Source organism: Meriones unguiculatus, chromosome 6 (assembly GCF_030254825.1).
Source record: "Meriones unguiculatus strain TT.TT164.6M chromosome 6, Bangor_MerUng_6.1, whole genome shotgun sequence".
Classification (NCBI taxonomy): domain Eukaryota; kingdom Metazoa; phylum Chordata; class Mammalia; order Rodentia; family Muridae; genus Meriones; species Meriones unguiculatus.
Genome location: NC_083354.1, coordinates 92,065,501 through 92,077,839, shown reverse-complemented (window position 1 = coordinate 92,077,839; position 12,339 = coordinate 92,065,501). Strand labels below are relative to the sequence as shown.

General features: G+C 37.6%; 1 protein-coding gene across 1 annotated transcript in view; it reads right to left on the bottom strand.

Moving 5' to 3' along the window:
* Positions 1 to 12,339, bottom strand: part of Hcn1 (hyperpolarization activated cyclic nucleotide gated potassium channel 1) — a 435,404-nt gene that overhangs the window by 284,355 nt on the left and 138,710 nt on the right. The gene's annotated exons all lie outside the window — the stretch shown is intronic.

Here is a 12,339-nt window from a genome sequence, read left to right as displayed (position 1 = left end):
GGCATATATCTGAAAGACGTTCAAACATACAACAAGAGCTTTTTCTCAACTAAGTTCATAGTAGATTTATTCATAGTAGCCAGAATCTGGAAACAACCTAGATGTCTCTCAAACAAGGTGTGGATACAGAAGTTGTAGTACATTTACAGAATAGAATACTATTCAGCAATTAAAAACAAGGAAATCATGAAATTTGCAGGCAAATGGTGGGAACTAGAAAAGACCATCCTGAGTAGGGTAACCCAGAAGCAGAAAGACACATGGCATATACTCACTTATAAGACGATAGTAGCCGTAAAATATAGGATAAACATAGTAAAATCTATAGTCCCAAAGAAGCTAAACAACAAGCAGGATTCTTGGGAAGAGGATTAATCTTCATTCAGAAGGGCAAGCAGGATAGACATCGAAAGTGGAAGAAGAAACAGAACAGGAGCCTACCACAGAGGGCCTCTGAAAGACTACCCAGAAGGGTACTGAAGCAGATGCTGAGACACATAGCCAAACTTTGGGCCAAGTGCAGGGAATCTTATGGAAGAACAAGGAGACTGAACGACCTGGAGAGGACAGAAGTCCACAAGAAGACCTTCAAAGCCAAAATATCTGAGGCCAGTGGGGCCTGCAGAGACTGATGAATCAACTAAGGGCCATGCATGGAGAGAACCTTGACCTCCAACTCAAATGTAGCACATGGGCAGCTCAGTCTCCATGGTGGTTCCTTAGTAAGAAGAACAGGGCCAGTGGTATGAACTTCGCTGCCTGCTCTTTGATCACCTCCCCTGTTGTAGGCGACTATTAATATTTACTATGGGTTTATCTTCCGGTAATGCTGCTGTTAATTCTCAGCAGCTGGATAACCAAATCACCACACAAAGACTGGGTTTTTAGTTAACCTAGAACACAATGTTGGGCAATATTTACTCCCTCCTAAACCTCCAAGCCCTCAGTTTCCTAACATTTAGATATCCCACATTATACCTGCTTTTTGTGAAATCTTAGGTCTGGTTCATGCTCCAAGTCCTCCAAGATCTCTCCTCCAACTCTGCTCCTAGCTCCTCTCTTGCCCCTTCTCCTCCCACTCATCTCCTGCCTTCTGGCTCCTCCCCTCTTTCCTGTCCTCTGGCTCCTCCCATTGCACAACATTGTATCTAGTTCCTTTATTTTGTCCTGTTTACACAAGAGTTGAGACAGGATGCTTAGAATGAGTATCACAATGCAATATCTGGATTGAAACCAGAGAGTTGGGGGTGGGGAAATCAGCATTTGAATTAACAAGGGTAAGGCATATACATTTTAAAAGAACATTATACCAACACTCCCCCAAGTGGGATAATCTTACTAGGCCATAGAGAAAGAGGATCCAGACAATCTTGATGAGACCTGATAGGCTATGGTCATATAGTAGGGGAGGAGGACCCCCACTATCAGTGGATTTAGGGGAGAGGCCTAATGGGGAAGAGGGAGGAAGGGTAGGACTGGAAGGTGTAAGGAAGGGGTACAGCTGGGATACAAAGTGAATAAATTGTAAATAATAACAATAATAAGTTTAAAAATATATAAAACCTTTTAAACTTAAGAAAATCAATACAATGAAAAATGTATTATACATGACATAAGTATGTGACGAAATGAAAATTGCTAGACACACAACTATCCTTAATTTCACATGGACACTCCTAAATGATGGTAGAGTATTAGGAAACTTGGGAGAATAAGAATCTTCAAATTAATCACAAAGTGAAATAATTCAAACAATGCCACAGCAAAGTATGCTGACTTGCTATACTCATTTTTTCAATGTGAAGAAAGGGACACAGAAGCTAGATGGGGTTATCTCAGGACTTATCTGGAGAATGCCAGATCTTTCAAAATGAATGCCAGTGTCTTAGTTATCCTTCTGGGAATCTCCTCAACAAGGGGAAATTATGCTTAATACAAATGAGGCGACAGGTGCCACTTCTACAGACTGTCACAGGGTACTACCACATATGCCAAGAAAACACTCATTTTTTTCCTTCTCAGTCTCTGAATGTCCTCAATGAGAACAAAGGTTAGAGGAGGAACATGCAATCCCATATGAATTAAACTAGTTTCCTAGGAGTCATAGCAAGTACCACAGTACAAATTTAATTTCTCAAAACCTTGTAGAAAAAAAATAATCTGACATGCTGGTGTCAGCTGTCAGCTCCTGTGTCTGTAGCTTGCACATGGTGTGAATCTCCCTGTCTATGCCCAGTGTCTACTTAGACTGTAGTGTCTGCCAGTGTTTGGACTTTCTGTTGAATTTTTCTCAGACATAAGTGTTTAATTGTTTAATTGCCAAACTCAAATCCATTTCTGAAGCATTCAGTTTATCTAAGTTTTTCACATTCAAATTCATATCTCTTTCAGTCCAAATTTCTCACTTTCAGTTTCTACTCAGGAGGCTATTTTTTCAATTTTTTTAAATAGAAAATATGCCATTTTAGCTTTCAGCTCACAGTTCCTTTGATTTCACTAAGATTGTGTGTGGCAAAATTTCACTGTTTAAATTTCATTCCTTAAATTACATAATCATACACACAAACAAATATATGCAAAAATTAGGAACTTTAACCACAATGATTCTCGCATGTTTAATTTTTTCAAGTTTATTTTAGAAGAACCTGTAGACTAAGAGACCCAGAAAGACCTTACCCCATTTCATATATGCTAGGCTTGATTTCTGTCTTTCATAATAAAAATGTAACTACAGAGGGTATATAGCACTTTCCTGAGAAATTATGATATGATAATTCGGTAATTTGTAAACTCATAAAACTGGAGTGATGCTGTGAGAAAATCAACAGGTTTGTAACCAGTTATCCTTACAGTTGATCACTGATTTCATAAGAAAACTTACAGTACAGATGACTGAGGGATCTATAAATAAGTTGCTACCATCTGATGCAAATTCCTGTAGATCAGGTCCTTCAAGTATGGAAGCTAAGGCCAAAGCTGGTTATTTAATGTCAAAATTATACTGTCCTCCTCTTCATACATTTTTAATTCAATCATTCTTCCTCTATATCTCTTACATATTTTAATCTACAAAAACTTTATTTTCTACTTTTTTTTTGTTAACTGGTAACTGTCACCAGAATGGTCTCAGAAAAGAGATCTTGGCTAAGGCTGTTTGCCTAAAATTTATGTAAAATTTACACATATTTACATATGCTTACAACATAATAAGGAGCTGCGAATGAGTACTTGGTAAAAGAGCATCCACAAAGGTAATTCATTAACAAGAATCCTGTGATTCTTGTTAAGAAAGTGAGAATTATCAAAGTAGAAAAAAAATGCCACTTTTCTACCAGCCACTTCATTATAAAAATAAATAAATACAGCAAACTCCTTTTATTTAAATCACACTAAAGGGGCTGCAGAGATGGCTCAGCAGTTAAGAGTGCTTACTGATCTTTCAAGGGTCTCAGGTTCAGTTCCCAGAACCCACATCAAGCAGTTTACCTCAGCCTGCAATTCCAGTTCCAGGGAATATGACACCCTTTCTTGCTCTTTGGACAACACATGAAAATGATCACATATATTCATGCAAGGAGGCACAACATGTACATTTAAATAATGAGGTATCCCAGAAGCAGAAGACACACAAGGTATATATTCACTCATAAGTGGATATTAGCCATATAATTTGGGATACACATACTAAAATCTATACTTCTAAAGAAGCTAAACAACAAGGAAGACCCTTGGGAAGATGCTCGATCCTCATTCAGAAGGACAAATTCGATAGACATTGGAAGCAGGAAAAGACAGGGAACAGGACAGGAGCCTACCACAAAGGGACTCTGAAAGACCCTACTGATTGAGGTATTGAAGCAGAAGCTGAGGCTCATAGCCAAACTTTGAGGAGAAAGCAGGGAATCTTATGAAAGAAGGGGAGATAGAAAGACCTGGAGGCGACAGGAACTCCACATGGAGACCAACAGAGCCAAAAGAACTGGGGCACTGAGAGCTCTGCAGAAACTGATAACCCAACCACAGACAACACATGGAGAGGATCTAAAAACCCAGCTTAGATGTATCCCATAGACTCAGTATCCAAGTGGGGTCCCTAATAAGCAGTGGCTTTCTCTGTCATGAACTCAATGACAGGCTCTCTGATCACCTCCCCAGAGGGGGTGCAGCCTTACCAGGCCACAGAGGAAGACAATGCAACCAGTTCTGATGAGACCTGATAGACTAGGGTCAGCTGGAAGGGGAGGAGGACCTCATATATCAGTACACTTGGGGAAGGACATAGGGTGAGGAGAGGGAGGGAGGGAATTTGGGATTGGGAGGAAATGAAGGAGCAGGCCACAGGTGGGATAAAATTTGAATAAATTGTAATAAATGATAATAATAAAAATGTTTTTAAAATAGTAAACCAATTAAAACAGAAAAAATAAAAATATCAAGCTTAAGCTAAAGGCAATGATTTTTAGTTTTCATTCCAAGGCCAACATTATAAAATGTTACCCCTTTTATTGGGAAAATAGCAAAAGATTCATTAAACTGGATTAAATAAAATATGTAAACTATATTATAGAATTTTAAAAATTAGAACTTTAAAAAGGGAAGATTATATTTACCATAACTATGAATGGAATTCTATCAGGTAGTAATTTTATAGTTTGATGCTTAAAATAATAATTAATTTTCTTCTGATTATACATTCTTTCCTGCTAGTCTCATTTTGTATGAGAAAATATTCTTTACAAAGGGTGATATCCCACAGTCAATCTGATATTAAAATATGCTTTGCATAATTCTCAGCTGTAAGGAAAGTGCTATGATAAAAAGAAACATCTCAAGTAAACAAGGGACAGGTGGCAGCCGGAGTTACATCTGTTATTAATCTGTATCAGAGGAGAATGAAGAAGAGACAGCAAGAAAAAAGTAAAACTGTTCTGTAGCCCACAGGAGACGCACTTTCATATTTGTGAAGGGTTTATTTGCTTTCTCTCCTGCAATCTAAAAATACATTCATACAACAGCCCAGAGTAATTATCTTGTCAGAAGACTCTTCTGTGCATTATAGTCAAATTAAATTGAACTGAAATCCATCATAGCAAGGAAGTGTCAGAGGAAAAACAGTGAAAAATTGTCATATTTAAGGGACTGTCCAATGACACTTACCAATAAGCACATGAGTTATGTTACAGCATCCTATTTTCTGCTTTGATATCTAGAAAAGTCTGGTTCATTCTCTACTCTTCTATCATGGGACTTATATCCGATGCATTATAATTATTTTAATTTACTGAAACCAATGGAACCCAGCGGTTTTTGGCCCTGGCTGGCCTTGAAATAGTCTAGCAGACACAATTTACTTTCTGTATAGAATGTAGCTACGTGTATAGTGTTACCTGTTCTACACGACCAGGTGATATTTCAATAAGGAAGATGGATTGCTTGCTTTAGTAGTTGCATCTCCGTGCACAGAAATCTGTCTTCTTATATTGACAAAATATTGTAAAAGTAATAAATAACCCTTCTGTTTGCTAAGATCACTGTTGCTTTGGGATTAACTTAATCTGGCATGATTTAAAGCCTAGTGAGAAATTTGCTTTTGGCAAGAAAGAAAGGGGGGGAGGAGGGAGGGAGGGAGGGAGGGAAGGAGGAAGGAAGGAAGGAAGGAAGGGAGGAAGGAAGGAAGGAAGGAAAGAAGAAAGGAAGGGAAAAAAGAAAAAAAAGAAATTCATCTTTCATACAGTGATATGGTAAGAAGCAGTGAAATCTTATAGCCATGGTCACAAATGGTTTCTATGACACTGAGAAAAGCTCAGAAGAGTTCCCTGCTCTCAGAAGTAGTGGAAGGAGGGGAACAACAACTCACCCACAAAACCTTTGATCCAAAAATTACCCTGCCTACAAGAAGTGCAGTGATAAAGAGGGAACAGAGATTGAGGGACAGTCCAACCAATTATTGGCTCAACCTGATACACACCTCAGAGTAGAGAGACAGCCCCTGACACTTTTAATGATGCTTTTCTATGCTTCCAGACAGGTGCCTAACATGAATGTCTTCTGGGAAGCTCCAGCCAGCAGCAGATTGAGACAGATGCTGTAACATGCAGCCAAGAATGCAGGAGAGCTCCGGGGGTCTTGTGGAAGTGTTGGGGAAAGATGGAAGGACCTGAAGCAGACAGGAACACTGCAAGAAGACCAGCAGAGACAACTAATCCAGACCGATGGGGACTCACAGAAACTCCTTCAACTAAGGAGCAAGCATGATCTGGACCTAAGCCCCCTACACATATGTGGCCAAAGGGCAGCTTGATCTTCATGTGGCTTGCCTGGCGAGTAGAGGGGGAGCTGTTTCTAACTTGGACTCTATTGCCTACCTTTGAATCAGTTCCCCCTGGCAGGGCTGCCTTGCCTTGCCTCAGATGATGAAGATATGCTCAGTACTGATGTGACATGATTGTTCTGGAGAGGGTTGATATGGGGAGCAGAGGACTCCCCTTTTCTGGGTGGAAAGGAAGACAGAAAGGCAGTAGGAGAAGAAGGAGGGTCTGGGAGGAGAGGAGGGGAGGGTACCCTTGGGATGTAAAGTAAATGAACTTAAATAAAATAAAAATAAAAAAGGAGTTACTTGTTCTCTCTCCCACACAAGTCACTTACTATCTGTTCTACATCTTTCTAAGAGTTTCTTCATTCCTGCTAATTTAAGTTGTACTGATGCTGACTCAAATGGTGCCATCTTGGGTATAACCATGTTTAAAATATTTATAAAACCTAAAACTGTATAAAAAAAGTGTTCTGTCTTTATTTAGGATGAAATAAGGCTAATAAATTCAATTTGGAGGACATAATTTTATTTAAAATAGTAATAACATTTCCTTATTTTTCCCATGTTTACATAGTACAAAGTTCATAAACAAATACTAACTTTACTCAAATTTTTCTGTTGTTTGTTTTCCAGAATATAGTACTTTTCTAGTTAAATTATACAATGGAATAAAAATCGTATTTCCTCATTTTAAATTAACATATTAAGTCTTAAATTGTTCAGTAGCTTCACATCAAAAGATGCTCTAGTTTTATAAAATGAAACCGAAAAGAATAGCAAAATCTGAGTTTTAGTTTCTGGCCTTATACAAATCCACATCATAGAAAGCAATAGCAATTTTCTTCATAGTAGAAAAGGAAGAAAAACAAGGGGAAACAATGAAGCAACCATAACAGATGACTTCCTTGCCTACAGGTTCCCATGCCTGAGAGTCATGGCCTATCATAATGGCTTTCTCTGAGGTGAGACCTTTTTGCAGTCTGGCTTAAATCCCCAAGCATATACCAATCACTATGACTTCTTATATATCAACACCTAATAAATGCTATAATAAAACGTGGAGTGACCTGTATTCATGTGGTGTGTGGCTCCAGTCTTTTCAGATTGTGATTTTCTCTCTGTCTCAGTTTGAGAAATTAGGAAAAAGTTAGTATCACTTTCAGAGGTACTGCCTTTATCCTTTATGCAAATTTGTACACATGAAGCTCATGAATATTTTATGCCTTAATAATGTTGTTGCCGGCTCACAAGGGAATTATACTTAATTGCTTTTAGAATTATGTGTAGTGTACAAATGAATTAAGACCATCAAGATGAGTTTAACTGAAACAGAATGGAATAGGCATAGCAATCAAATGAAAATCTACTCATCTGTCTATATGACACTGATTAATCACCCCCCTTGTCTTTGTTCTCTGCTATGTCCCCTCTTCTAAATGAACTATTCAATACCATATGGCTTGCAATGATAAAGTCAATGTATAAATATTTTTCTACATGAAGAAGTGGAGAAAAGTAAAAAATAGGATTGCTTGATGTTAATCTGCAAATAATAATCAAAGATAGCCATGGCCTGTCAAAATTGAGGGCAGGTGCCCACTGTTGCAGGATTAAGTACATTGAGCTATACACAGGGCTAAGTACTGACATCTAGAATTAAATGGTAACTATTAATGTAATTTATGTTCATTTCAAAAGTGAAAGCAAAGAGGACAATATAAGAAAAGTTGAAAGAAAAATAAAAGAAAAAAACAAAACCAAAATAAACAAATACATCGTAGAAGAAATGGTCCAGAACTCAAATACTAAATTATATAAGGTATTTAAATAAAAAAGTTTAATTCATAAAAGTCAGGGCTTAATGAGGAGCTACCGGTGATCAATGGCTGCCAAGAGAAAGACTCAGTTTCCTCTGGGGACAAGCTCCCACATAGACGGTCCAATTCTGAGTGATCACCCCTAGACACATGTGCACAGAAGCAATGTTGAAGATGGTGATGCAGGAAGGCCAGGAGTGGTGTAGCTGCATTCCTCAGGAGTGAATTACTTAAAAGAGAAGAAGAACCATTGTAGCCAGAAAAGTGGGGTTGTAGGTGAGGATGAGCAACTGTGACAAGTCAGAACTAGGCAGAATCAAGAAGTTGTGGGTTTCTGTTGCACAGCAGGATAAGTCTAAATGACTGTACACATTTCAAAAAGCTAAAAGAGATTTTCAGTTTTCATCATAAGGAAACAATGCATACTCTAATATAAGCACTATACAATGTATATATGCATTAAAAATAATACATGTCACCCTATTAATATGTATGTTTTTATGGCTTTGTTAAAATAAATTTTGAAAGGAAAAGAAAAAAGTGTATTCTGAAGGGAACACATCAAACGAGTGTCCTCATTCACACAATGACTTTGGACTCTGCACTCCACTACAATGGCAGTTTCTCCTGTCCTCAGCATGATTTTAAAACAAGCCTGGTCACAAAGGCAGGGAAACTAGAATGTTCCCTTCTAGTTCCTGAGGCAGATCACAGAGCAGGAATTTGTACTTCCTTTTGTGACCTTCCCCCCTCTTTTGAGAGGGGCATATGCCACAATGAGATGTCATATAAGAACACAGGGAAAAGTCTATGCCCGGGGGCTTTGATGGGCCCCTGGCTCCCAGTGTGTTGCCGTGAACTGCTTTCTCTGTCCACTGCTCACACCTCTGTGTGACTGACAGGCAGATAATCAGTCTTCCTGAGCCCAGGAGTCTTCCTTTCCACAGGCGTCTGCAGCACAAAACATTTATATTGATACATCTGAAGCTTCCCCCTCGTTAATCTGCCTTTTTTGATAAGAAAGTCTTGCATGAACTGTGTTTTGGGTAACAAAAATACAACTATTATTTCTTACATGCAATACTATGTGTAAGAAAAAAAAATGTTTGGGCTTTCAAAGATGTTAAGTCCATCATGTACAATTAGGAAGCCATTTAATATTTGAAACTTGAAGACTGTGAGTGAATTTTTTGCACTGTTAGGATACAACAATAGGACACATTTTACTCTATGAATTTAATTAATTTATTTCATTTATTATATATTAGAATAAACCACATTTTTGTTATAAATGTTCTACAGCAAATAAAAAATAGCTCTTTTAGAGCTCTTCAATAAGAGAAGCTTCATTTTATCTTAAGTTTTACAAACATAGGTTTTACCATGACCTCTAATAATAATTAAGTTTAAACACCAAGATAATTTTATTGACTAATATTTTCTCAATATGATCACATTGGCCTTTTAATTATGATTATTCTTCTTACTTGCTTAGGAACAAGAATACAGCATATTTTATACCAGCATAATTTTGCACATAGGAGATAACAAATTCATGCAACTTGAAAAATCCAAGCACCACAGTTCAGAGAGGTCTGACCACAGCAGCTCACTGACAGAATGTGTGACCTCACAAGCATTTACCAAATAGGTTATTTAAATCTGTGCCACTATATACTAGCTCACACTGAGCAAGTCCTCTCACAGCTTTTAATTATCAAAGATTTATTCTATTTTAATTAAGCTATAAGCATATTATACATATTTCATTCTTCCTTTTTGTCTTTCTTTACCTCCCTCTCCCATTTCTTTCTCCCTTTTTTCTGTGCCACAGAACTTTTAGGACATTGTTTAAAGTTAGCATATATCATCTGTAGCACCTGCTTATATTTTTTCATTACACAATTTCCTAGAGCCCATGTCATCTGAAGCACAGAATTCATTGACATGTTCATTTTTCATTCCACCATCCCTGTGTTTGGCTGGCAGGCAAATCAATTATTAAAAGCCTTTCACAGTCATCTCTGTACGGTCATAACAGCTTACTAGCTGGAAAAGGAACTTCGGGGAAACAATAATTGGAGAAACAGGCAAGTTATTTCACTGTTTGCCTGGTTTATATAGAGGATGCAGAAATCTTAAAGCCAAACGTGTTCATTGCTTAGTTCATTTAACTACTTTTTATTCTAATTTCCCTGTTTTGCACTAAGGGAAAAAAATAGAGCAAAATGACACCTGGTATTGACTGGTTTTTGAAAGATTAAAATTTTCAGTAATGAATATTTAGAAATCCAATGACGAATTCTCAGATGAGTCCTTGGTTTTTTAATACTTACTCTAGAGTTACATGATGTTTTCAGAAAACATTTTTTAAAATTCTATGTGAAAAAAAAAATCCACGAGGAAGATCTCTCAAATTATTGAGTGGCTGCATTGTCTTCCTCTGTGGCCTGGTAAGGCTGCTCCCCCATCAGGTGGAAATGATCAAAGAGCAGGCCACTGAGTTCATGTCAGAGACAGTCCCTGTTCCCATTACTATGGAACCCACTTGGACACTGAGCTGCTACATCTGTGCAGGGGTTCTAGGTTATCTTTATGCATGGTCTTCTACAGAATAAAATAGAAAAAAAAGATTCCAATGACCAGTAAGTGTAATATCTCCGTTAAAAATGTTGAAAATGTCTTAAAGTAATACAATTAATTTCTGCTACTCTGCTACATACAGTATCATAAGGGTTCATGGCTAGGATATCCAGAATGGTTTATATAAATACCTCCCAATTCATCAGTTAGCCTACCTTCCAGATTCTTAAATCACTGATATTATCCTTCATATCTTATTGCCAAGGATGCATGTTAGTCAAGTTTTTACAGACTTAAAGCAGAACAACTATTGACATTTATTTACTCAGAAGATTTCTCTAGGAATCTGTTTCACCTTCATTATTTTTTTAAGATTGATATATAAAGAAGCTACTGGGTAATAGTTTATCTCTGTACAAAGGCATTTAATAAGTATTTTAAATAGGTATTATAAACTACCTTAAACAGTCTATGTATTAAGTGAGGTATTCTTTTTTCAAAATTTTTACATTGAACAAAATTAACAGAAAAACAGCTATGGAAGTGCCTGAATTGGTAGTTGTCAAAGGAAGATAAGAATTCTGGCTAAAATGCTCCAAATTGCTTAAAAAAAGAAAACGTGCCATCAATTCTGGTCTGTCGTAGTTATGTGTAATCTTAACATGTCAAGATGGAGAACTGGTCATGCTGTGTCTTACTGTATTTAGTAAGATATGTAAAAAAATAATGACACAAGTTATCTTGTGTTCAGTTTTCAAAGCACTTATAACTTACAGTCTGGACACATAAAGATGTTAAGAAATATGAAATCATGGATGAATATAGATTTGTTATTGAGGTTATTTAAATGAAAAAGTCTCAACTGGTGTATGGTTTATCTCCCATTCCTTAATAAAGCAAATCTTTTTAAAAGAAGATTTTCTTTTTTTTGCCCATTTTTTTGTTTTCTTTTTTTCCGTTTTTTTCTTTTTTATTTTTTATTAATTACAGTTTATTCACTTTGTATCCCCCCATAAGCCCCTCCCTCCTCCCCTCCCAGCCCCACCCTCCCTCTCCCTTCTTCTCCCTTGCCCTTCCCAAGTCCACTGATAGGGGAGGTCCTCCTCTTCTTCCTTCTGATCTTAGTCTATCAGATCCCATCAGGAATGGCTGCATTGTCATCTTCTGTGGCCTGGAAGGGCTACTCTTCCCTCGGGGGAGGTGATCAAAGAACAGGCCTATCAGATTATGTCAGAGGCAGTCCCTCTTCCCATTACTATGGAACCCACTTGGATACTACGCTGTCATGGACTACATCTGTGCAGGGGTTCTAGGTTATCTCCATGCATGTTCCTTGGTTGGAATATGAGTCCCTGGGGAGACTCCTGTGTTCAAATTTTCTGGTTCTGTTGCTCTCCTTGTGGGGTTCCTGTCCTCTCCAGATCTTACTATTTCCCACTTCTTACTTAAGATTCCATGAACATTGCCCATCAGTTGGCCTTAAGTCTCAGTGTCTGCTTTAATAGTCTGTAGGGCAGAACCTTTCAGAGGCCCTCTGTGGCAGGTTCCTAGGTTGTTTCCTGTTTTCTTCTTCTTCTGATGTCTATCCTCTTTGCCTTTCGGGGTTTTCAATATGTGATTAACCTA